Source organism: Haemaphysalis longicornis, unplaced genomic scaffold (assembly GCF_048455015.1).
Source record: "Haemaphysalis longicornis isolate Haplotype H1 unplaced genomic scaffold, Haemaphysalis longicornis Haplotype H1 scaffold_5, whole genome shotgun sequence".
In the NCBI taxonomy this organism is placed as follows: Eukaryota; Metazoa; Arthropoda; class Arachnida; order Ixodida; family Ixodidae; genus Haemaphysalis; species Haemaphysalis longicornis.
Genome location: NW_027526385.1, coordinates 118503463 through 118531252, shown reverse-complemented (window position 1 = coordinate 118531252; position 27790 = coordinate 118503463). Strand labels below are relative to the sequence as shown.

The following is a 27790-nucleotide window of genomic DNA, read 5'->3' as shown; positions in this document are numbered from 1 at the left end:
ATGAACTGCGCATGTCAATAGCCTTAGATCTGATTTATCACGTGTTACCGGGCAAATTTATAAAATACACGCACTGATACCCAACTGGCTGAAACAGACATTATATTATTCCTATTTCTATTCTAGGCTAAGCTACGGAATTCTGGTACGGGGCACCACAACCGCGTATAACTAAAATAAGTCAATTATTCTGTAAAGTAAAATTCTGCGAATGTGCGAAAATTTCAAAGGGGATAGGCGCGATCTAAGAACACGAGCACTCTTCATTAAATACAAGCTGTAAGCCAACCAAGTTTATTATCTTAAGCTCCTACAGTGGAATTGCAGGAGCGGGATATATAAATTACGATCTGAAAGTGCAGATATATGTAATATCCGGAATCCAAAACGAAGGCCATTGCCTTTAAGGACGAATTACGGCCAGCTGACTATTAATTTTCAGTCAACGAAAGTGCTAAATATGCAAGAACTGAGCATGAAGTATCACGACATCACATCCACTTTTAAAAAGAAGTGCAGGACACTTTTAGTTAACACAAATGTTTCTGTGATAACTCGGTAACCTGTATCTCTATGCAACGTACTTGGGGTGTTCTTTGGACTAGAAAAAGGGAATAATGAGAAGTTTTAAATACTTTGATATCTGCCCAAATCCATCGCCCTGAATGAACCTCAGTACAAATTTTATCTTTTTAGTTGTGTATGTTTATCAATACGGTTTATTATTTTGTATTGGTTTTTGTGCTTGTTACTTGTACCCTAATAGAAATCTATTCGTGTGGGTAAGGCTGGTAATGCATAAACTGATAAATGCTCATGTTCATGTTTTTTTTTTCTTCATTGGCAGAAATATTCTGCTAGTTTGTTGAAACTGTTGAGTGCACAGTTTCAATGTTTTCCTTTCTGCATTATGCTCCGAGTGACTCTGATAGAACCTATTAATGTGTTTATTATTGTATTGATGTGAATTGATGTATTAACGTGGAAAGGGGGCCGGGACCCCGTCAGGCGGTTCTCGCTTTTAGTCCTGGTCTCCTGTTAGCTGTTAGACATGTACACTATTGAAGAAATAAATAAATAAAAAAATAGAAAATTGAAACGTACGATGCATAGGGAAGGACTGTACTTTTCGATTGATTTTGCCACTAAATTAAGTTGCTTAAACGCATCCACGGATGTCAACACATAGTCTAGAAGCTCCAGACCTCACGTTGGCAAGTATTATCAATATTTTTACAAATCAGTAAGTGTCCCTTAATTTGAACTGGTGCAGGAGGGATTGGGCTCCAGAAGCACCCTCTTAAGCTTATAATCAAGGTAGTGTCAATAAAGTAAAAGTTGAGTGTACAAAGAAGTGTAAGTATTGGAAGCATTGTTATACAATTTAAGTTAGAATTAAAAACTTTGGAGTGCTGACTACAAAATTAAGGCATGTTCACCATCTGTTGATTGTAATACTTCAAGGACGGCTCATGCACTGCCACCCTAAGTATAGTGTTAGAGCTTATCGAAAAGAGTATTCGAAGATCGGTTATTGTGCAAATTGGCCTGAGGAATAAATTTTGACACAGGAAGGTATGCCTCGCGAAGAAGAGCATAACAATTGTTGCTGGCCTTGAGAAAATGGCAATGCTTGGAATAAGCTTTTCTAACCAAATCTCTGCAGTAACGCAAGATCTCGTTATAAAAATGCGGATAATTATTTTTATGTTTTTGCAGTTCGCAGATGCAACTATGGTCTCGACTGTCCAATTCTACAGAAGGTCCTGTAATGACTGTCAGCACAAGCCAAAAAGGGGGTAAGACCTTCCAAATTTTCTACCAAAACAAACCATCCAAAGTTATATTGGTACATTAAAGCTCTTGCACTGTCAACTTCCTTTTCTCTAACGCAAAGCAAAAATAGTCGACAGTAAAAGTGCGAACCATCAATTACTTGTCCACTCTTTAAAAATTGTACTACATGCATTTTACTACCTTCATTGTAGAGACAGTACGCGTTTGCCAGTGAATTGCTATTCCTTCGTTAGTAAGCCCCAGTCCTTTATAGAAATGATCGGTGGGAGGGCTCAAGGATCGAAGTATCTGTTTTTACTCTCCTGGCACAGGTGAACAATTTTGTGCTTTTAGTGCGTGAGCACTTCATTTTTAAATCTCTTACGGACCCTGCGTATAGAAAAAACCCAATACATAGTGTATAAAATCAATGCAGGTACCCACGCTCCTCAGCTCATGGGCTCTTAGACCATAGTGGGGCTAATAACAGATTTTTCAAGTTTCGTCGAAACTTCAATGAAATACATGCTCGCACAAGTCTTCCATCACATTACTGATTATCTGCGTGCTAATGGTGTTTCGTGACTAAAAATAAAGCGGTATTGTATAAAAAAACTGTGTGGTGGAACACATGCAGCACAAAGGTAGACAGACATCAAGACGGAACATTGCAGAATTGCTGAGCTTCGCTGTTCCTTTTAACAGAAAACACGGCTATTTCTCCTAAAAATACGCGAAGGTGATAAAGAGAGCACAGCGAACAATGTTAGCCATCTCGCACTATCTAGAACCCCTTCACCCAGTCGCAATGGTGAGGGCGCGAAAAACGAATCAAACTAACAAGAAACACTCACATCAGAAACACCAAAACCAGTTTAATAAACAAAGCTCACTATGCGTCGCGCGATTTATCGGGAAGGAGGTCGTTCACAATTTCAGGGCAGGGTGCGTGAGCACTCTCCCTGAGAGCACTCTCCCCGAGTTAAACAAGGCACCAGTATTGAAGTACGCGTAAGCCTGGTAAAATTTGAGGTGGCTTTTCCGCAGCTTTTACAATCTTTGACATCGGCAACGCTACGGCCATGGGTTGTCGGAAGTATTTTTCCTGCTCATGAAGGGGAGGCAGACTCATGCCGCAATGGTCGATTAGTGCAAAACAGATGACGAAGCAGGCGACCGCGATTCAAGAACTGCAAAGAGAATCGCCGGGATATTGCGTCCAAAGTTGTCTTCGATTTGTGGAGACTGCTGGTCCAATTCTTGAAGTATACCGTCAGAGTGCCATCTAATAACCACAAGATCATTTTAAAGCCACCGGTTATACTAGTGGTCGCATTAGAAACTGTGGCAGCGGAGTTAAGAGATTGTGATCAGGCGATCACAACTCCTTTGTTTTTCAAGAACCATGCTGCTGTCTCCGGGGTAGCAGGTTACACGAAAGGTTTGTCTCTCGTAGGGGTGCAGAGGGAGCTTCACCTCCAACTGAAGTGACGTTTTCTCATTGGTATGGGCTCACAATTTGTACGAAAACACCAAGTATGTTTGGCTTGGAACAGTTGCGTAGGTTTCGGTTGGGTGCTGAGGAGCAACCTGGACTGCCACTTTGGGACAAATATATGTTCCACTTCATCTTAGGAACATTGCACTAGGAAACTAGGATTCCCTGATTTGAGAGTTCGAAATACGACCTGCAGCTCCGCACTTACTATATTCCGGTTTACCTCCTCCATTGACTCCGCCGCAGCCTGGTCTGTAGACTACTGTCACTTACGGGCTCACAGTATGATACAGGCTGCAATTCCGCGCTAGTGCTCACTCCTAGCTGCCAAACATTGGTAAAAATTTTTTAACTGGCGTGGGTATGTTTCGGAGACCGCTGCCAGATATTTCGCATTTCATGTCCTCCATAAGTAAAGGTGTGATGATGTAGAGGGCAGTGCTGGGGTGCGTGTCAGATGGCGTCGACGACAAGGAGGTTTTTAAAATCATTTCGCAGGACGGGGAAAATCACCCTCTGTGGGTATACTCCGGCTAGGTCTCGCCTCAAAGAAAACCGGCAAAATAGCCGAGGTAATAATGTGACGCCAGGAAAAGGCAGAAGAGGAGATCGTGGGTGGCCTATCTACCGCAGTATTCGGAGGAACACGGTTATGAGGCCTACCCACATGACATGGTAGCCAATGTCTGCCGAGGCCAGCGTGGAGGACGCCTGGTGACCCAGCCAGGTTACAGCGGCAGCCACATCTACCTGCTGTTCGACAGCCGTGCATTCTATCGCCGGCTTAGACTGTGCGACATGGTGTTCTTCCTGCTGATCGACCAACGTGCGCCGAGTACTGGAACTTGCCAACGCCTCAGCCATGAGTGTGCCCCAACACGTGACACCCTTAACCTATCACGCGCAGGTTTCTAGACTGAGCTGTGTGCTGTTAATATTTCTTGCTTGCCCTTGCAAAACTTTGTATCTCTAGGACTCTAGGAAAGAGTTAAGTATCTCCCTTTTCTCGTGAGGGTAACGTCCTTTTCGTTAAATCGTCCCGTCTCAGTAAATCTTCGTTCCTGTCCGTTACGACCGTCTCAAGCACTTGTCTCATTTCTGTGACGCGAATTCCGGGGTCTAGCCCTCAATACCACCACAAATGCGGTCCTCCTTTTGTCCTTCTTTTCTTTATGTAACTTTTCTTCAGTTGCGCGTGTGTCCGGTGTCCTACTGATCCGCACTACCAACTCAACAATGATTGCCACAATGTTGTTCAGGCATTGAATTTCACTTTCCAATATATTTGGCTCAATGGCGGTGGTAGCGTTTGATAAATAGTCGCCTCAGACTGTCCTCTGCAGTGTTCTATGTGTTCATCGATGCCTCGAAGTTTTGGAATCCGTGCTACGCCGTACCGTAATATAAAGAGTAACGCTTTTCGGGAATTGCTGTACGGTTCACCTGTGGTGGCAAGCAACTTGTTCAAAATGCTAGATCCAGTTAGCCATATCATCGAATGTGTCCTATTCGAGTTGCACTTCTATGATATATATGATAAGCCGCTACGTTACGAGAAAATAGGATGCTTCGGTTCGCAGTGTGGGTCATGGCACGTTGGGTTGCACAGTGCCCTTTGGATCATTTGGTAGCAGTCTGAGCACAAGGAATACCGCAACATTCTTGTACCTTCTCTTCACCTTCTCACAGGTACGCGCTGTGAGATGGCTGTGAGAAGGCGCGCCCACACAATTTGTTATTGAATTCGCTTGTCTACGCTACCGAGAGCCATAGATATTCTTGTAAACGTATGTTGGGCCGCCTCTTAAAAATCTCAGAGATGACATGATAGATCTCTGTCGTAGAGGGGCATTTATACCCGCTTTATTCTCCGAGATTGCGTTAGGGCTAAGAGCAGCGTCTGCAGGCTTTTTGAGTCCTGGCAAGAGCAGTGGCTTCGTGCGCCAGTTGCTCAGTTAAGACGACGGGGGATTCACTAGTAGTGATGATGGAAGCTGCGCCCCCATTCAGTGTGTCTCGGAGGCGGGCAATGAAGTGAGGGACGGCAGCTCGTGCAGTATATACAGCTGTTACTTCCGCCAATATACACACTCTTTTGTACTACCTGAAGAGTTATTCTACGTTTGAAACACTCTTATTGGCCCAAGCGGCTACTTTATTACAATAATTTTGCTGTTTTTATGGCATGACTACCAAGATCATGACTGAACCCTGTTTCTTCCTTTTTCTTGGGAATGAGCGACCGAAGCCGGATCCTATGGGCCGGAATAATTTTCAAGCAATGCCTCTCCTGAACTTGTTTACCAGCAGAACTGGTCGGGCAGAGCATTATCCGCCGGTCGCACCAAAAAGAAATCGAACCCTTAAGACAAAATGTGCTTAGGAAGGTCACAAGACTTTCACATAACCACTGGGCCATCCGAAAAGTCCGACGGGTGCGGGGGTTAGTAGCGGGGGTGAACATGGACATCTGCATCCAATTTCCAAGAACAGAAATTGGCTCCAATCTATGTTGCGAAGGTGGTTGGAAAGCAAAGATGTAAACGAAACCCACAACAACAACCCATGCGACGTGACTTTAATTCACACTCATGGTTCCAGAAAGAGTGAAACCAGAGATTTTGCCAGGCGTTACCTGGGATTCGCGGGTGCGGTATCCCAAACGCAGCAGCGTTGCCTACGGACGTTCTAGAGCGGTGGACACCACCACTGTAACAGGGCCGTGCATCGGGAGCAAAAAAACGGAGAGGAACTTTTTCTAAGGGTGAGACAGCGGAACCTAGCCATCCAGATGTGCTAGCTCGGGGCTACACCATCGCGCAACACAAGCAGAGACAGGGGGAAAATCCGGCTCGTGAGCTTAGTGATTCCTATTTATGCCGATTTAAAGTAGTTTACTTAGTAAGTCTGAGCATTGCGAAAAATCTGAGGGAACATTTATACACGCTATTTATCAAACCCAGTTGCCCCTTTCGCCTTTTGTAATACCTCTAGAAACACAACCGATTTGGAATGCAGTAATTTAGAAACTGGAGTCCCCTCCGTGGCAAGCAGTGCGCAAATGGTACGGTATCTCTAGCGGCCAGGTGTCTGTATGTAGTTTGTAGATTTTATTTTCCCGCCCTGCAAACTAATACCTAATGTATTTTTGCCATAATATTACTTAATTCCATCGGGCCCGCATTTCCTAGGAGCTGCAGTCGAACAAGTTAATGAAGCCGTGCGAAGGAAGCGCGTAATAAACGCGAATATGCGCCAAAACCGGCCGAAAAAACTGCCGCCAAACCAGGCGACAAAGTCGTACCACCAAACCGCCCGCTGACTAGCAGGCACCTCCGCACAGGGAACGCTGGGTAAACTCGCCGTGCGGTATCTCCAGTGTGCTCCGTGACTGAAACCCCTTCGCCACCTCCGCCGCGTTGGGGGTTAAATCTCCTGAATGCCGCAAAAGAACCGTTCGCTGGTAGAGGTAAGAACTTGTGCTTTAATATGTTGTGTTGGCACGCAGGGTGCAACACCTACAAGAAAAATAGGCCAGACAGGAATTTGCACAAGTATTAGAGCAAAAGGGTTTAGTTTGAAGGAGAAAAATTACGTAAACCTAACAAGAAATTTACGCGCCCACACAGTGAAAACCATTCTTTCTTGCCTTCCCAGTCCGCTTCATTAGCAGACGGGAAGGCAAATGCCCACATGTGTTTGGCAGATTACAAATAAATATTGTGTGGCATGGACATATATCCCTCGATGCCAGTTTAAATGTGGCGGACAGCCTTCAACTCTGCTGTTTCCCCAGTATTCCACCAGCAGTGCAAACTGAGTCAATCTTTTTTTTTCCGTTAAGAGACCTTGTGGTCTGTCGCTTTTTTATTCTCTTGAGAGGCTAGGCTGTGAGTGCAAATCTCCAATGCACCAGTGTTGTTTGCATGGCCTGCAAAACCATCGCTTGGTTTCTTCTTCGGCGTCCGGAAGTTTCTTAGTATCGGTCTGGTCGTGGTGATGACTGCGTTTACGTCACGCCACAACAGGTTCAAGCCCTGGTCTACGAACCATTCAGTGTTTTCGTCCAAGAAATTCATGCGCAGTGATAGGCAGCGGACTCAATTGCGAGCAAGATGGAATAAGCTGCGTACACAGGTCTGCAAAATTGAAAGGGATGTGCGCGCTCTGTGAACATTTTCTGGGCTTATTCTATCTTCTGGGCCATGAATATTTCAAATAGGGTATCCTTTAAATGCGAAACCCTATTTTATGATAGTGAAAAAGAAAGGTCTGTTCTGTAGCTTTCCGGCACAAAACGTTTTCTTCTCGCTCGGGACGTTACCTTCTAACTTGAATTTCTTGCTGCCAGCGCACTTCCGACTTCACCTGGAGCGTTTTGACAAAGACTGTATATCTTAATCTGCTCATGACAACAAGGCTCATTCCGCCTTTTTGCGTGAATCGTCAAAGCCTCGGAAAATTTTTTCAGCGTTGAGTTGGGCGGATCGCTTATACGGGTTGACGCCTCCCCGGTGAGTCAGTGCCACTGTCGTGACATTCCATGAGTAGCATTACGTAGCGATGTCGTCTGAATTCGTATGCCTTGGGAATGTTGGGGCTCGCATGACCTGAGCTACAGCTTCTGGCGGCGCATCAAGTTCTTGATAGGTGGGCTCGGTCATACTAGTGTTATAACAGGGTGTTACGCTGTGGGTGTGTGGCGAAGACGTATGTTGTGTGTCAATGCTTCTTTCCAGGGCTTACATTTTTTACCGTCATAGTTCACCTCCACGTCGGCTTCTTTCTGTATCCTCAGTATGGGATAGCATACCTACCACCTGTGACGTCACTATGTCTACGGCATCTCGGTGACATTTACGGAGGGAACATCAGCTAATCGTGAAAAGACGAGATGGGGAAAGGTCATCAGAAAGAGGCACTCGTGAATCTCGTCAGTAACCTTGCAAACCAAGTTGCGTTTTGCAAAAAAACTTCGCAGAAACATTTTGGTGACCGAACCTCTTGCTGGGACTCAAAAGGCAGTTATAAGTTGCTTCTCGCTGCTAGTACTGTCAACACAAGCGATCATCGGGTCATAAGCAAAAGTCAGTGTTTTCTGCGGCTGTTGTGTTCCAGCACGGCTGGACGGGGTGGGCTACAGTATGAAGCGATAGGACGGGACATCCTGGAAGCGAGTGACAGAAGGACAGGACGACAAACGACCGGGCCTTACGTTAGTACTCGAGGCTCGTGGTGTGTCCCAGGGAGCGTATATATTCCTAGGGCTCGTTGCACTGTCTCTACACTGATTTTTATTTGGGGGTGACGTGTGCTGGCATCACTTTCGTGAACACTTGTTTGGGTCTTTTGTGAACTCTGGCGTGCTACGCTTCACATAACATTCTTGTTGTCACTAAGACGTCATCGATGGCGTAAGCAAGAAACGGATAACTGTGCAGTTGTAGATTCGAGCTCGAGTTAAAAGTCTTCTCACCCCCCCCCCCTGCCCATCGCAGGTTCGGGCATAAACTCGGTGTCCGTTTTCTTAAAGACTGGGTAACTTCATAAAAAGCTAGTATTTTACTTACATTAGAAAGAACAGCTTATTCCATCATATCATTTTCGGTTCCTGTTGCGGGAAGCCTCTTCATGTAAACAACCAACACTACACCAGCGGAGTGGTGTTGCGGTCGGGTTTACAGGAAGTGTTCGGCTCGTTTTTCGGCAAATGAACACATCGAAAGCTCTCTTGAACTGAATCTCTCACATCACCATTGTATTTTTTCTGGAACTTAAACCAAGTTAAGTATTAGTGGCAGAAAAATACCTGCGTAGTGCTTCTACGTGAACCTGTCCGGTAAAGATACGTACTTTGTAGTGCTGCCCCAACTATGCTTCTCAATATTTAGAACATGACCATAGATGGGGTGCTAACTCCCGCTATTCCTGCACGAATGCGCTGAAGTAGCTCCTAATGCAAAGAAACTGCAGGCTTCACATTATACAGAGGTGAGAAGCAGCAAGCTTGAAGCGGCAAGTAATCAAATGTTTGCATAGCGTTGTTTGGAGCAACCAGAAAATCGCTCTCTCAAACTCATGACCGTCCTGCCAGGCGGAGGGTATTGCAAGAGAATACGTAGTGCATAGCGATTTGAAGAAGTTTTGTAGACACAGGTGGAATGACAAGAAGAAGAAATTCTGCCACTCCTATAGCCATCTGTGCGCTCGGTGTGCGTGCTAGCTGTTCCATAAATACGGTTGCAACACGCTGCTTCGGCCACACCGGTGCCGTGTTGTGCACCTCATTCTTCAGATCTCGCACACCTACGATAACATCATGTCTGACGTTTACCAATATTGGCTGCATGCCGTTTATTTTCGTACCCTAGGACGAACGTAAGAGAACCTAACATACTTCGGTTCGAACTCGAAATCTATGGTCAGCCATTACCATTTGCCTAAATGTTTCTGTAACACGGTAGTGGTTTATCTATTGCGGAAAGTGTAAGTTTTCCTAGCCACTTTTCGTGACCCTTCGTACATAACGAACTGGCTTAGACACGGCTATTTTCTCGGAAAAAAAGACGATTTCGTTTTGGAGAATTCTTGAGCATTTTTTGTTTCGTCATTCAACTATGTACTATGCTGTAGGAGTATGGTGAAAGCCTCTATGTAAGTATGAAATTGACTGTCTCTAGTTTTGTTTTTTGTGATGTGCTATCTCCTTCTTTTTGTCACAGTTATAGGGAAGCAGTACATCTTCGTTCGGTTTTCTACTTCTAGGTCAGTCTGATATTCGTTATACGTTGCGGTACTGGGACGAGCAGCAGCACTGTGCTATTTTCACTTTTCCTTACAATGGTAAGTAAATGACAACTGGGACTCATGAAGAAACAAGTTTTAAAGCATTTAGTGACGCACTTTATTCTAAACAATTGCCAATTATTACTTACAGTACTTCGGCAAGTTGTTATTGCTGTTTTGGATACCTAATTGGCTTTATGTACACAAAAGTAAACAAATTTTCGATACAATTTTATGTACAGAGCAAAAGTCTCAATAGGATCCGGGCAAAATCAAACAATTGCTTTTCTTTGTTTTTAAAGTGCACTACTACGGATAATATTTAAATCCTGGTGGGTCCCCTGCAATTGTAGAAAAAAATTAGTGAACCCTTCCTTTAAGAAACTCAGGTGCAAGGAAACATTTACCCCAGTGAAGACGAAAAGACATATAAAATCAGAAGGCAATGACCGAAATTAAAACACGAAACCGACGCATGACCAAAACAAAACCCTTTTACTTCGCTGGGCTTTACTCGAACGCATATGCATGCTATACGTCAATTGAATATCATTATTTCGCTATTATCAAAAACCTTGGCATTTTGGAGCGGCTTCCCACTTTTTCTAAAGAAGAACTGCAACCAACTCTTCCACACCCCACTAAAGGATAACGACATGACGAGAGGGTGTGACTGCACATGGAATGTGGCATTATACGAGAGATGATGCTGATTTGCTCCCATTTTGGCGTGATATAGAATCACACTGGTATGTGCACGCCCACGCAGATGCGCACTGCAGGCTTCAGAAATCTATCTTTAAGCCTCAAAAGGCCAACAGTCAACACTTTATTATTTGTCAATATCCCAATGGGTACGTCCATACACTTCAACGGCATCATCAGCATCATCTGTAGACCAGATGACTAGAGTTAGCAGTGCCAAAAGACGTTTCAGTGAACGCCAGCTCCGACGTCCCAAACGAGCCCACTACGAGCTTCTCTTGAAGTGGTTGTCGGTACTCCTTAGTTACTACTCGAGGTCATCCGTTCGTCAGCGTCAATGGTTAAGCATTGGGTGTGACACTTCGCGTACGAGAACCTTAAGTTGTTGGGCACCTAATCAATGCATAGGGAGACCTTACTGATTCTGCGAAAACATTAGCCATAGCGGTACTCTCGCGACCGAAGGGCATGAAGAGCGGAAGAGATATTTCGGACTTTGTTCGTACTGCTCACGCTTCATCGCAAAATCGCAATCATAGCAGAACCAGTCATGCGATTCACGAAAAAATATTCCACACTGTTAAAAATCAGCCCAGAATGAAGCATACTGCGAGCTACCTGCTGTGATTGCTAGGTGGCTATGGTGTGATACTACTGAGCGTTAGCACGCAGGCTTGATCCCGGCCGCTATGGCTCCTTTTGTGATTGAAGCAGTTAGCCAAATCTCCCGTGTGTTGAGATTTAGGGGCACGTTTTTCATCCCCAGAGGGCCAAAAGGAATCTGTAAATCACGAAAAGGCCACGCCTGATGGCCCTGGTGCAGCTTCTGCGTATCACCCTGTAATGAAATCAATTCGGCAAGCTGTTACAACGCATGCAAGCCGGCCTGTGCTCGCTCATTTCAACGAAAACTGAAACGCGAATGCACACCGACTCCAGTGATGCAGCATCAGGCGTCCGTGCCACATTCGTTCATAAGTAAAGAGGCTGTGAAAAGGTAACCACTTATGTTAGCCGCGGTTCTGAAAAAAAGCGAAAATATCGCATGGACCAGTTGTAACTTCCGCCGATGCGCGTATACCCGATCTTCCATGAATGTTAAAGAGCAACCAGTGCGCTGTTGCCTGGCCAATTTGAATAATTTTTCAGGCTACATGCGGCATCGAAGCCAGCGTCTCCAAAAATTTCACGTCACCATAATCTAGAAATTTAGATGGAACGCGATCACGCCAAACCTTGGAACTACCGCCAGCAGTGGGGGGGGGGGGCGGGGGGGGGAAGTGCAGTGCAGGCGTGTTTAATGCGACCAAGCCGCCCTGCAGCGTGGCAATTCCAAGTACGATGCCTATGCCGAATACCAAGGAGAACAGGACGTCGCTGTGGACAGAGCGTCTACGGTAAACCACTCTGCATTCAGGCTGAAGTACTCTCTATTAAGAAACCATCGACATTGGAAGGAGAACGAATTATGTTCTCTTGCTTTACGCCGACCTCTGAACAAAGGTTTGGAAGCGTGCGACTAAGCGGCGTATTGTGGACACCTCGGCACAGAATGCGCGATTCGAAAAATCACAGCGGCGTACCATGGATCCATCTTGACTACCGACGTCGCTAATAAAAGACGCAGCAGCCGTGATTGCCGCCGACAAACAATATAGTCAGCGAAAATCGCCGGACATTTACTCCCCATTGCTCAACCATCGAAACCATCGAAACACCCCAATAAATCCTCTATGCCCATTTTCTAGGTGCCATGGTGAGAACAAGGGTATTGTCGTCGCCCCAGACTACATAACCCGCCACGCTGACACTGATGCTCGTAGCAAGGGGTCTGACCAAGATGTCATCACGCCTTTCCTAAACTAAGTTGTCCTCTGAAATTGATCCTCAGAAGTCGAAATCACCGATTGCGGAATGGCCTTCACAGCAAAGCATATGCAAGGAGTCTCACGCTAATGCGATGAGAATAATAACAACCTCTAAATACAACGATTGCGGATATGCTGTCTATGTATTTCGATGTTGAACATAAGACATAGGACTACAGTTTTTTTTATTTCGCGTTTTTGGACAATACGGTTATCCGGGAAACTACGCGGATAACTCCGTTCGAGCTTGTCCACGATAAAGAACCGACTACGATCATCGACGCCATGCAGTCACGTGTCCAACTGGACGACCTCATTACCGACGTCCAAGGATTCCTAAACTTGTGGAGGAGGCCCCTAACCTTGGTAGGGGGCATACTGTGGACTAGCAGCTGGTGTATGCCGGACGGTGCAGCCTTCGACGTTCAGACATCGAGTATAGCTAAAGTATTGCGTGAATTTCGACCGAAACCCGCCTACGTGCAGTCAGCAAGAAGCTTCTGTGACACGTTTGCACCATGGGGCATTGAATGGCGTGTTTTCGAACTGGTTTGCGGTGTTCTGCCCCATTTTCACGACGGCACATCACGACAACGCATCAGAGCCGGATTTATACTAACCAACCTGCCCGTGCTCAGTTATGACTCGGTCCAATTATGGAATTCCTCGTTTGGGGTATTTTATTTCTTTTCCACACCTCTGTGCCAGCCTGCCCAGCATAACATACCCATTTTTCCGCTGTATTCGCTTCAGCTCGTCCTCCAGTCGTTCTTGTCTCATCCTTGTCTCAGCCCTTATAGCTTCACTCTGGGAAAGTGCACAAGCTCTTTAGGCTCGATGGTGTGCATAAATAGGCATTTTCAAAGCTGAATTGTTACGTGGCTAATATGGCGACAATACTCACTCGCCCAGTGTCTACAGTGTGCGAATCCGCACTGATATTGTCCACAATAGGCTCCCACAGCTCCGTAGCCTTTTTGAACGCGCTCTCGATTTTTCGGCATATTTTATATTGCCCGGCTATCACAGAGAATAGAACACGACGAAAAATTCCGAGCGCTTGTACCATAGTATGAATCAGAAAAATAAACATAGGCAAGCACTTTGGCAATGTGATTGATGTAGCGAATCAGAAAAAAAAATCTACGAAACACTCGGCACACGGTGTATTCCAATTGGCCTATCAGGGTTACCACAAAGTATAAACGACGTCGTTTGTGTTTGCTTACGAACACAAAAAACAACCCTGCACTCTTGGTTGGCCTCCAGGTTGCTGTGGCCGCATTGTCACAGGATATTTAGTAGAGGCCGGGTTTTGTGAAAATAAAAAACATGCATTTTAGGCGCCGCAAACAGGCAGGCAAAACAACATTTTAGAGGTTAAACGACGCAAATTTTGCCGCGGCGTATTTTTACATGAGAGCAACTAATAGCAAACCAAGACGTGCGCAGCCTGTATCTGGGAGTGGAAAACCTAAAACATTAGATTGATGGCGCAAACGCATCAACTGGTGAACATGTCCGTTCAAATGCCCTCCAAAACGGCTAAACAAATCAATAGAAATTGTGTTAATTCAACCAGTGCACTGGTCACATTTGTGTTTATAGGCCATGGCCGCTTGCTGTAGCATCGCGTATAGTGAAACAGGCATGGACATAAATATCTAATAGATGGGGGCATTGAATAATAAAAGTGGTACTTTGTGTCCACCTCCCCCGAATAAATCAGGCATGAAAAACACAAGCACTAATATAAACATAAGGGAGACAACGAATAATTAGAAGATCTCACATGAAGATTGTTAGCGGCAAGTCTGGAATTTTTCTCATAGATATATTGTCTAACGTTTGCAAGCAATGCGTGTCAAGACTGCCAAATACACTTTCACACATTTGAAGAGCAGTTTTCAAAACCTCTTTAGCAGCCGAACAGACTTCCGGCGAAAAAGCGCTGTTTAAAGTCCGCCGGCAGTATGAATTTTGGGGTGTAGATAAATTTATCGGCACAGTTATGTTTTGCCGTTGGCTCTTCATTGGTTTTAACAAATGCGTGTTTTATGCTAATCCGCCGCTTTGAATATTAGGTTGGATTGGAGTATGGCTCTAGAAACGTGGATGCGACTGCACATGTATGAAGAAATCTGTTTTGGGAGCACGCCAAGCCTATTCTGAGAATAACTGTGAAAATTGTGGAAGCAACTACGACCTACACTATCTGGAAGATTTGCGTTCAAAACTGTGCCATTTGTCACTGAGAATGAGCGTACCGTTCTATTTGTCCTAGCGCTTCTATTCCGCGCAATGGTTGAACTAGACGGCTAGGCTGCTCTCTACAGAGTTCTGAACAATCAATCGGGCCAAACAACATGAATAACGCTTTCGAAATGCACCCGAAAGAGAAACAAGACGTGAGGCTACTTATTGTTTATATATCTGCTAACATTGAAAATCGGCATTGAAAATGGGCTTTTCTCAGTATTTCTAGGCTTTTTGGCACAAACAACAAAATGTACTTTCATATGCACCATAAACACACCTCAGATGCTCTTCTCTGCCTATAATTCACGCTGGCATATCAAATTGGCGCATGGGAGCGGAAGGAACAGAATTGGACTTTGCTTAAACTCCGGTTTTTATTATAAGTGATTCCCGCAGAAGTACGTCCAGATAGTTTAGTATTAGTGATGTCGGCTATAAACCCCATCGGTAGAAGGCTTGGCGACAAACCTTGCCAAAACAAACCCTTTTGCAAACAAATATCTGGAAACATCCTGTGCAAGGTTCTTGCATCGTACATTTAGTGAACGTATCTTCCGCGATGGTATTGGTTGCGCGCATTTGAGCACGAGCGGCGGCTGAATTGTACAAGTGATTTATTTTCGCCAGGTAATACCGCTTTGGTAGGCGGGCAGTGGCGCAGAAAGATGTCCTGAAAATAACTGTACTGCTCACCGCTGTCATTGTCTGCGGACCGCAGTAAGGTCAACGTGGTCATTCTTGGTCTTGTAAGCCACGCCGAGGTGACCACCTGCAAGACTGGCTCTAGTTATTGTTACAACGCCGGATATGATTAATAGCTTGCCATCAAATGGAGCTGTTCTCGCTGGAAAAACGCTGTTTGCCCGAAATTGCCTCGGCGCCTACACGCGCAGAACAGTACCGTTGGAGTTCCATTGTAGAAATTTAGGCCTGCGACTTTACTATGACTCCATGCCCGTGTATCGATGAGCTTCACATACAAATAGTGTTTATTAATGCAAACCAAAGCCAGTGAAGTTTCCGATCGTTCAAATCAACGGAAATGCTCAAAAATAAAAATTCTTGTCTAGGAGGCAGATATAGTGGCAATGTGGTTTGTACGTAGTTTGCTCAGCTAATAAGGGGTGCAGCTTGAACCGTAAATTCGCGGTGCTGGTTCCGTTTTGTAGTCCCGATTGGTACAGTTGCATTGATTTGTACGACATCTTTACATTCTATGCCAGCAGTGGCAGGGTGCACTTTGAACGGAAAGATGCTGTCGAGGTTAGAGATTAAATGAAGCACCGCATAGCGGAACGCTCCCTCCCTACATAGCAATTTTTTGGCAGGTGGCTCCAATTGCGGTCGGCTGTGTTGGGCAGGGGTGGGGCCGCATGTTAAGCAGGCGGGTGTGTGACCCCAGGAGGAGGATGAACAAAAGTGACGCCACGGCTCGTGAACAATGGAAAAACACATTCGGAGGCGGATAAACAAACACTCTAAAAATAGACTAGGGATTCAAACGGCAACAACCTGCAGCACACGCGCAATGCGAAGGGACAAACACAAGTCGTATTACGACTTCAAAGCGGGGAAAAGCAACGACACGCTAACGTCACGGGGTGCGTCGATGTGACGGGGTGGCGTCAATGGACTGTCGAAGCGACGCCTCGAATGCATGAGTCGACCGTGTTAACCCCGTAGCCATGGCGACGGTGCACACCGGCTGACGGGAGAGTTGCGGTGGCCGCAACATAGAACACACGACCCACGCACTCGTGCCTTGCCAGTCTATGCCTCGTTCGAGCACCGTTACCTCGCACTGTAACTGAACACGCAACCCGAGTGGCAGCAGCGGGGCTGCCGGAACAGCTCCTGCTACGGTTCCCGGTGCTTGGCCCAAGCACGGCCTTGGCTCGATCCGGAACGGCCTCCCGAGGCCAATTTTTGCACCCGATCTTCCAGCGCTGTCTGGCGGCTCGCTCCGCCGGCACACTCTCCTTTCATGTTTCTGGCCCCGCGTTCTGCTGGTCTTCCTCTTTCGCCTCCTCCACCGCCGGCTTGTCGCCGTCGTCTACCAGAATGTTTTTGGGGTCGAGGAGATGTAAGTCATCGCACTCATCCCCCCGCCTGGGAGGTTTGTTTGTGGCAAACAAAACTCGGCACAGAATGTCAGCATGACCGCGACGACACATATGGCACTAAAGAAAGTTCTGTCGTTATACACGTTCTAGCACAACTACAAGTGTAGTGTCCGAAACCGTCCAAAACAGCATCTAAAAGAAGGAAAGTGAAACCAACAAAAGAAAGAGAATGGACCATTTTTAAAATGCGCTATAGAATAAGCTGCCTACTGAAACTGTCGAACAAAAGAGCCGTCTTCTGTGCCTACTCTTTTAGAGGCTGGGATAAGTAGTGGTTGATCGGCACGAACAGTTGGTAATAGTCCCGGAGTAAGAGGAAAGGTCACACCCGCTACTACGTCGTTGGATGCGGTGGCATCTTGACCACGTGGATGGTCTTTTGTTCTCGGCGCAGAGGGAGAGGTGGACGAGCTGATTGAAGGCAACCCGCCGAAATGCATCGATCTCCGCCATGGTTTCTTGAGGCTAATCCGTGTTTAGGCGCAGCCCGCTCAAAATATCACAAAACTTTACGAATTGCGCAATGTCAGACTGCATCCCAGACGAGTAGAACTCCTTGTATACTCGATCCATGGTTTGCTTGACACTCTTGTGACCGCCGAGGGTCCCTTGATTGGCTTTTTCAAGACGATGCCTCGTAGTTCCTCTGCTGGGAGAACGAGCTGTTTCCTTTTTTGTCTTGAAGGTAACCGATATTATCGATACAGAACGCCGTTAGTCTTCATGAACTCGATCACAGCTTTTTCAACTGCCACCTTTCTACCGCTCGAACAGAAAAACTATCAGAGCGAACTGACTTGCTGTTGTAGCGCGCAGACGTGAGCACAGGTGATAGCAGAGGGACCTCCAGCAACGGCAGGTACCTAGGGCATTTTTATTGGACCCTCGCTTTTTGCTGCGTTAGCGCGTATGTGGGTCTTCTCCACTGCTAGAGCTGGCGAAGAAGACAGCAGGTTCCGACCAGGTCCCACCAGGCTGCCTGCTCCAAGTTCCGTGCTTGCTATTATCGGGTTTCTTTCCTGAGACACCTTGTGTCTGTTCCAGCAGTTAAACTCTGGCGGAGCCTGGTGTCGTTGAAACTGCTTCGACGCATGCATCGGAAATGTGTTGGGATCAGACAATGAGCGGGCCGCTTGTCCCTCGTCTTCTGGCTGGTTTGAGCAAGCTTCAGCCTGGTGTCCGAGCTTGGGGCCTCTCACGCGGAAGGCGTTCTGCTTGCTGGCCTGACGGGAACACGGAGACTTCGACGTTTCCCAACAGTGCGCTTACCTATGGCCCTGCGTATTGCGCTAATAGCACTGGCCTGGCCTTCGGGTACTGCTGATCTGGAGGCCGGTGAATTTCAGGCTTCTTGCCCCGCTCCTCATCTCGGCTCATTGCCAAGCTGGTGAGACCTTGAGCTTGAACGTAGTGGTCGGCTGTTTCGACCAGCCGGTCAAGGTTCTTGCAGCCCCTTTCCTTGAGACATATTGCCAGTTTTTTGTTACAGCTGTTGAGGAACTGCTCGGCCACCATTTTATCCCGGATGAGGAGTAAGAATGCTCTATTTTAGCATATCCTACCAATTTTCGAAGCAGCCAAGAAGACGACCCGGAAACTGACGGCCCATCTCCGAGATCTGCGGGTTTCCCTCCCAAAACGTGCTCCGGTAGCTCTGCTCGGTATACCTGTATCGCTGTAGAAGGGTTGTCCACCGCATCTTCGGATGACATGTGGCCGACAGCACTGAGGGCTTCTCCTGACAAGCACAAATGTAGGTACAGCGACCAGTTTTCTGGGGCTAACCTTGACTTGTTGCTATCTCTCGAACTTCTCAAGGTAGGCGTCAAGCTCATCTCGTTCTTCGTCGAAAGCGTGGATGAGCTTGTGAGGGCTGTGGACACCATTGGCCGTACTAACAGCAGAGTCGCCGCCTACAACGTCGAAACTTGGGTTAGAACCCTGCCTACCCTCCTGAAGGCGCATCTTAAGGCTGATCCACACGACGGACCGAGTCCGCGGTCCAATCGCTCACGTGATGAGACGTCACGGTCAGCCACCGTCCGATCCGAAGCAGAGCGCATCCACACGGCGGGCCAGCTGAGCGGACCGCGAATGGCCGACCACCTGAACTCGCAGGCTAGAACGTTGAACACAGGCGCCGTTTGGCCGCGAAAACATGTTGTAACGCACAAGCTTGCACAAAATGTTTCATCCCCACAATCACAGCCACCCGCATGCAAGCCGGGCGGGCGCGCTCATGCAGCCGCTGGTGTCGTTCGCACGAAGGCGACACGACGAGCGGCGACGGCGGGGCGGCCCGGGTTGCTTACGGCTCGTCACCGCTCGCTGGAACCGAAATCTTCCGGTAAATTGGTGTGCCCATTCGTGAAACAATGTGATAATGAGGGCAAGCATCGCACTAGTAAGAGCCATAGGATTCGTTAGTTTAAGTAAGGGCGGTTTAAGTATGCGACCACAATTGTAACCTAGCCCGCTGCCTATCCAACCGGGGGTGATTGACAGGCTCCTTCGAGCGCTTCGAAGCAGCTTCGCTGCCCGCGCCGTTCTCTATTGGCGCAACTGGACCAGGCTCCGCCCACGCAACGCGGGCCCTGCGCGACCACGCTGATGTCGCGTTCCCCCGTCGAGAGTGCGGACCGAAAAGTCTCGGCGAATAATAAAGACCATAGTGTTCCTTTGGCGAATTAAACCCAGAAATTTTGGTCGGTCTGTATGTCTGTCGGTCTGTCCGTCTGTCTGTCTATGACTCGATTCAACCACCCGGCTTAAGTAAAATGAATATTGCGCAATAGTCCTATATACTCACAGCCACATGTAAAGTACCAAGCCTGGTTTATATGTTCATACTTGTCAACTTTGTTGAACAAGAACAAGAATTTACGCAAATATAAGACAGGAAATTATTACACAAGGGATATTTACAGTGTTCATTTATTAAAAAATTCATGGATGCTTGGTTTTTCGATAGCAAGTGATATTCTACATATACTGCAGAAAACCGCCGCCTACTGGCGGCATATGAAAAATCACGCGGCAACAGCAACGAAAGGTTCCACTAGCTAGGTTCCACGTTCTGCTTGGAACGCACGTGGAGCACGGCCACGCGTCTCTATAAACATTCTAGTCGGCCGCCTCCATTCACGCGCGTCTCCGCCACACTGCACCGCTGACATCGAGTAACCCGGCATGTAGCAGTGGAACGCGGTAAATTCAAATTGCCTTGCCCAAACCTTTAGTGTGTTTGCCTTAGAATGAGCGCGACGGTACAGGAACAGCGTGAGAGGTCAGCGGCAAAGCAAAGGGGGCATTTCCTTTGCAATTGTCTACAAAGGCTATCGTCTTTTGACGACATTTGCAACAAAAGGAGCAGATACGCGGCCAATTTTTTGGACCGCGAGCGCCGCGGTCGTGCGTGGTCTGAATGCAGTCCTCAGGAATTGGTGACGTCCTATCACGTCATGCGCGCACCGCGGTCCATATAATCGTTTTGGTCCGCCGTTTTGATCGGCCTTTAACTGCTATGCGGGCCCGTTCAGCCTCGATGCAAGCTCTGGTCTCGGGCTCGGTTTGCTGGGCTAGCGATACGGCTTCTTTAGCCGCCTCACGTTCAGACGCGCGCAGGTCTCCTTCTTTCCTGCGTTCTGGGTGAATCCATTCTTTCAGGGCTCGACCTGACAATTCGAACTCCTTGCGGATGGACCCCAGTTTTTCTAGATCTATCCTCGTTTGGCGCGCCCACTTGTCTGTTAGTCTTAACATTGAAAAACAGCACGCAGTCCTGCCGCAGACGCCACAAATTGTGAGGCCGTGTGTTAAGAAAATGGTAGTGTGACCGGGGAGGGGATCAACCAAAAGTGACGCCATGGCTCGTGAACAATTGAAAAACATGTTTTCCGAGGCGAATACACAGACACTCTAAAACTAGAATAGGTATTTATACGGCAACAAACTGCTAAACACGCGCAATGCGAAGGGAAACACACAAGTCGGACCACGGGTTCAAAGCGGGGAAAAGAAACGACACGTTCACGTCAGGGTCCGCTCTACGCCGCAACGGGGTGACGTCGATGGACCGTCGAAGCGACGCCTCGAATTCGTGAGTCGATCATGCTGAGCCTGTAGCTATGTCGAAGCAGGTGAAGACGTTTCCCCGTGGTGACGGTGCACACTGGGACACGGGAGAGCTGCTGTGGTCGGAGATTAGAACACACGAACCACGCGCTCGTACCTGGACAGTTTAGGCCTCGTCTCCGCGCCTTGGCTACGAGCGCTAACGGGAACAGGCCCCCCGAGTGGCAGAAGCGGGGCCTCCGGACCAGTTAGGGCTACGGTTCCGGGTGCTCCGCTCAAGCACGGCCTTGGCTCGACCCGCCACCGCCTCCCGAGTACAGTCTTTGCGCCCGTTCTTCCAGCGCTGTTAGGCCTCTAGCTCCGGCAGTACACTCCCCCTTCAGGCTTCTCGCCCCGCGTTCTGGTGGTCTTCCTCTTTCTCCTCCTCCATAGCCGGTTCATCGCCACCGTCTGCTAGCACGTTTGTCTGGGGAAAGGGGATATAATTCATCACAGCAGGTCTATAAAGCCGGTCGTGCGATGCATGTAGCTCGGTGTCATTTACGCAGTTCGGCAGAAACCTTAGTAAGCAAATTGATGGACCAATATTGTTTGGACTCGAGCTTTAAATATGTGTCGGCTCCATGTTATCTTAGAGGGTAGTAATTCAGCATACCCTGTCTCGTTACCTTTCACTGTTTCGTGGCGCCTTGTGGCCTCGTCTGGCTACGTTGTGTTTTAATCTTAAAGGGGGCGTTGTCGCCTTCGTTTAACCCCCACCACCCATCTTGCTATAATGGGACAAGGTAATGTGTTGTGTCGCTTTGCCAGAATCTTCTTGTTTGTTCTGAAATGTTGTCGATCGAAATTCTGCTTCCTGTAAGGGCCGTGCATTATATAAATGCACTTACGTATACAATGTACACACTCGAGGAATTCGTTTCGCCAACGCTCATCCGTGCGCGTCATTTCGCTGACTGCTTCTTGGCGCTTGTGTATCGTTCGCGTTTATTGCTGAGTAGAAAGCTCGCCATAGATTTAAATCCCTCAACGACACTGCGTTGTCCTTGACTACGTGACATAATTTCGGCCGCAGGACCAGATTTACTAATAAATATTTTCTCACGCTGAACATTGTTGGTCCGCGCTCGGTTTGTCATCCGGGACGATCGGCTAGATCAGAGCTATAGACACCTTCGCTATTGCAAGGGTGGCTTTGAATTTTTTATTTATTTATTTTATTTAGTACATACTGCAGGCCCAGTTTGGGCCCAAGCAGGAGGGGCAATACAGCACATACAATACACGCAAATACACAGCACAAAAATGTAGCCGCACATTATGGCAAACAAAATATCAAACATAGAAACAACAAAAAAAAAACAATTCACTACACAAATCAAGCAACCGCTAGTTAAAGAAACAAAACTATACATGGAAACAAGAATACGTAAAATTGAAGTTTGTATGGAACGATGAGTAATGAAAATGATGTCGAAACTCTATTGTGCACTTGTTGATGAATGAACTTTTATTTTTATAGGGTTTGGTTTGCGGTATCGGTAGTAAATAATAACATTGTTGAGTACATTACCATGAATTCATATTGCGCTCATAAAACTTCGTAGAAACCGAGTAATGCGAAAACACATGACATGCAATAAAAGGTTCGACTGCTGTCTCGGGTTTGTCAATGTGAAAGCAACGAAAAAATTTGAAGCAAAAGTTCAATTTTTTTCAAAATTATGGACAGTCAGTAGGAGCTCATTACAATGAGCCGAAAATTTTGTACACGGCCGCCGAATTTGTTATTTTTTTTTGAGAACAGATGATTGCCCGACATCGTAAATCGGTGCACGCTGCTGTCTTGGAAAAGTGTCAATGTGTTTTTAATTAAAGGTGGTTTATGCATGTATGTGTGCTAAAAAAAACAACTAAGGCCCCGTTGAAATTACTGAAGTTATTGCATTATGTTCATATTTTCAGACAGGAAACACTGCGAAATACACGTTTGGAGTACAAACATTCACGAGAAGAAGCTGAACTGCACAGAAGAATCAATTTTTAAACCTTATTGTGGAAATTATGTTTTTACAGTCTACTATAAAGATCTTTGTCGAACACTCTAAAAATGAAAATAAACGTATTTCCTGAAAACCATAAGGTTCACAGCTGACAAATCGTACTTGTAAATACCTGGTAGCCTGAAAATGTCACTGTATCTTTTTGTACTATTTTAGCTAAAGGAAGTATAACAGGAACCTTCAAATTTCATTCGCGAGGCGGACCGTTGCACTTTTTCACTACTTACTGAAGCCGTACCAGTAATTGCTCCACTCTGCGAAAAAGCGCCGTTTTCTCCGTCATTCTTTCAGAAAAACCGCCGCCGAGTATAAGTTTAGTAGATGAAAAGTCGGCTGAACTTTAGAGAATGGTCTAATAACGATTAGCATCTGTAATCCACTTGTATACACTGTGCGTTCGTCGCAGCCAGATTTGGTACGAGTACAAAAAAGTTCGACTAACTGATCGTTCTTGAGCTTTGTTTGTTATTACTAATCCAGTAAATATAGACTTCTAAAATTCCGCATTTACTTCCATTTGCAAGCCATAGTGCAGGAATGGCATGGTACCCTATTTTTGTTTGTATTTCCAACTTTTGTTAATAAATGTTTTTACTTAGGTGTTTTATAGGGGTGCATGTACTAAATGCAGAATATTGATCTGACCAGTTGATTTTTGAACCTTCTTATTTTTTTCTACTTTTCTACTTTTCCTCCATCGTAATTCCGTTGGAGCAATTATCTCCATTTACGCTATTATAGAAACTGTGTTGGTTACTTCCTCCAATTGCGCTTATTTGTAGAAATACACGGCGTTGCATGGTTTACTGGGTAAACCACTCGCGCCATTTTAGTGCACAGCTGATAAGTATTCGTTAGTGTTTGGTGGCGTCTTTGACTTTGTATCGAGCAAACGAAGAGAACAGCTACGCAAGAAGGAGAAAAAAAAACACAGAAAAGTGCGGCGAAAGTGTCAGACGGAGCGAGGTGTTCTGAGGTAGCGCGATATGCTCCCAGGGAGCGATGCTCTACACGTCAACCGACACAATTAAGACACCAACGAATATAAGCCCGGCACAAAGCCGAGGATAAAAGTAGGGCGAATGTTTGAGGGGGACGGCAGTGCGCCGAGGCCGCACACATAAGCCCACACGCGCTTCGGGATGCAGGTAAATCGGTCGTTACGCGTCCTCCTTGTTGCGTGGCTCACACGAACGACATTACATTTGCTGGGAGGCCCAAACACGATTTACAACATGCTCGGCGGCCGCTCTGCGTGGTGTGATAACGGCAGAATAGCGTGCTCTGCAGCGGCTTCGCTGATCACGCCATAACTTCTTGAGACGCAGCAGGTATGCGTAGGGACTGAGAAGGGTGCAGCCGCGCTCTGTAAAATTTCGCATTAGAAGTACAGTACTCGTCGACCGTTTTCCCGTAGGTTCGTTCCCAACCAGTTAGCGCAACGTAGTGCTACAGTATGATACTTTTTGTATTCCGTAAGGCTTAGGTTGGCACGTATGAAAATACGAGGCACTCTCCACATGTAAGAGCCTAAATCGTGCGTTGAAGGGTATCCCAGATTGCGAGGAGATTTCCATAATTTTTATTCATTATGATTTTACGTACACAGTGGGCATCTACATAGCCTACTGCCATTTATTATTTTTATTTCTGAAGTTTTTGCGCGAGCTTTTTTGTCATCGTTTTTTGGAGGGTGAAGGTGTGGAAAGCAGAGAAAAAGACTAGGCAGAAAGAGGGACACTTTATTGGAGTCTCATCACCAACAACCTTTTAAACGGAATAATGTTGACACCAACCTCCTACACATGCCTTCGCGCCGGTGCGGCGGATCCATGCGTGCCTGCTATTGTCATCGTGTTTCTTTCCCAGTTACCCGGGCATTTCTCAAAACGCTTGAGGCCAACGAGGCTTAGAGTAACGGGTTTGTCCTGATGGTATTAAGAAAAGAGTTTGTCTGGGTAGCAGTTAGTGAAGGTAGAAAGTTGTCCCAGATGACGTGGACATTTTACGTAAACTGTTTCATCCTGACTTCGGAGAACCTTTATAGCAAAAGCACTTGCTGGCAACCTCGTTGACGACATCTTCCAGTTCATCTTCATAGATTGCGCTCTAAAAAATGCCCACAAGCCGTCAACGTACTAAAAAATGCAACGCAGGTTTTGGAGAACGATCTTTATCTAGGCGCTGCGCTTCCTAAGGTCAACGCGGCATGCCTCAGACAAGGACGCGTCACTCTTTGCAGAATTGCTGCTATCCTTCGCTATGAAAGTTTGTCTGTTCAAACCTAACATTATATCTCACAATTTGCTATATAGAACATCGCCTTCCTTAATCATTGTTAGCGCACTCAAAACTTGATCCGCGTAGGGGATTGAAACTAGATTTAGTTTGTCAGACACTTTGCAGTACCTGTTTAGTATACAGAGTTACTGGTAAAGGTCGTCTTTTTGCGCCTCGGGCTTCAAGAAGGGTTGTTTAATTCCATCGCTGCCTTTTATTACGCGGCTCTTGTCCTCTATGACCGCCATAGAACTCTACCAGTCAGCAATTTTTGTGCTCAGGTTTGTTTTATCTTAAAGTCTTTATCTTGTTTTACCTTAAAGTCTTGTTTTATCTCTAAAGTCTTGTTTTATCTTAAAGCGCACGTAGGGGCTGGGCCCCTACGTGCGCCCACGTAGGATGATTACGGTGCAGTGAACGCGCGTCAAATGCCAATAGTGACGTTTAAGCGCCTTGTGATCATGCGTGTGTGTGCGACGAACAGTGAGTCGCAACAAACATGTGCATTGCGTGTAAAACCAGGAACATGCGCACAACCAACCCAGTGTCTTAAAAGTGCCACTCACAAGAGCAGTGGGGGGAGTTGGACGACGGAGCCTGGCCGCGGCGGATCCCCGGGATGGCAGCGGAATGAGGCTGTGAACTACAACCACGACCATTCTATTCTATGCGGATGTTTTCTACACATGTCTGTCTGTTTCCCTGAATAAACCGGTGATTTCTGTTCCTTGTCTGTCGGCGTCGCTTCGTCGGGTGGAGCCCGGCTTGCGAACCCTTCACACTTGAAGGAGGGTCCTTTACACTCAATGATTCAACGTTCCTGACCGCATCTCGAGACGTTTGATCAATGGTTTTTTTCTGCCTTTTTAGCACTTCTGTACAGCCTTCACACACCCGTATTACTCTTTTGATGACGTCAAACTTCTGAGAACCACCTTGCGTGTTGTTTTTACGTCGCCGCGAAGTCCCACAATTACGTTCACTCTACGCTGGGGCCTCCCATAGAGTTCTTTATTGTCCGCTGATAATCTTTAACGTGGGCGCAACTCACGAACTGTGTCTCCTTGAGTGTCTTCTCCTTGGCCGTCTCCTTGTCACGTGTTTCTTCATCTTTGTGACATTCTGCGGCGTCAGATGCTTTCACAAAACCGATAGTCCTGATGTGTATTGAATGCTGGGAAATGTTTAACAAGTTTTATCAAGATTCAAAGTAGGACAACCGACATAAGTGGCGCGATTATCTGCGTTGGCAGCCTTGCTGGCGTATTCAACGCAGCCTAATTGCCCGGCAATATGAAGGTAAACAAGCTGGTGAATGATATTACCAGGAGCAGCTCTAATGGTATCACTTTCAGAATATTTCAGCAGACTTATGGTCCTATGTGATTTTTGTCGGGAATAGGTAAGATAATTGGTTTCAGTAAATGTTTTGCTCTCCTCCAATCAGAATTCCCGACGCTCTTAAGCGCTTAATAGGTTTAAAGTGGAAGGCGTCTATCGCACGGAGGTTTTCTTAGCCGCAGCAAACTATAACGCTTGGCGCAACTCTTAGAAGACAGGTCGAAGCAATTCGAAACCGTAAGATCAAAGTTTATCGTGAAACAGAGTATCGATGGGAAAGAGGGCGAAGCCCTTCGAGAACACTGAGCGTAAAAGAAGCGCCTCGTACATTTCTTCGGATATTATTGCATTCGCTACCAAAACACTCTAGAAAAGATTCCTTGTCTTCGGGCAGTCTTTGGAATATGCCTGGTCGTTTGCACGCCACTTCCACGATTTCGAGGTTCATTTGTAAGAACACGAAAGAATGCCTTACGCGTTTCGTATTCACGGCGCTTGAAGCGGCATCCCCTTCATGTGTCATTCCTTTGACATAGCCGAAGAAGACTGGGCAAGTATTCCGATTAGTTTATAAAACTATAGGCATGTGTTTTCCAGAGTAAGCAAATGCCTTGAAATGTGCTCTTGCTATAAACAGTTAAAAGCTTGAAAGTGTTAGTGAATTTGAGGATGTAGGTGAGTTCCGTACACCCACAGTGTGCTAGAATGAACATTTAGATTCTAGAACATCAAAAGCTGCCACATGCTAGCTTTCTTTCGTAGTTACGCGGGGAAGTTTTGCCAATGTCCACGAGAGCGAATAGATGAAATCCATATCAATCAGTAACGAAATAAGCATACACTGTGTCATATAAGCCAACAACAAGAGAATAAAGGAAATTAGGAAAACTACAGAACTTTGCAACTCGTTATGTTTCTCCAAATAAAGCAAAGCTTTAAGCATGACGAGTTTAAAACACCGCTTGGGGTGGTTGTTGCTAGAGCTTAAAAAAGTTTGCGGTATATATTTACTACAGC

The 27790-nt window shown here is 46.4% G+C and overlaps 1 long non-coding RNA gene across 1 annotated transcript in view; it reads left to right on the top strand.

Annotated features, from left to right (window-relative positions):
• Positions 1-23215, top strand: part of LOC144139381 (uncharacterized) — a 38859-nt gene extending 15644 nt beyond the window's left edge. The window contains exons 2-4 of the long non-coding RNA XR_013316168.1: positions 1720-1799; positions 10040-10117; positions 23055-23215. This is a non-coding gene — a long non-coding RNA (uncharacterized LOC144139381). The remainder of the gene's footprint in view (positions 1-1719; positions 1800-10039; positions 10118-23054) is intronic.
• Positions 23216-27790: the final 4575 nt, after the last annotated feature.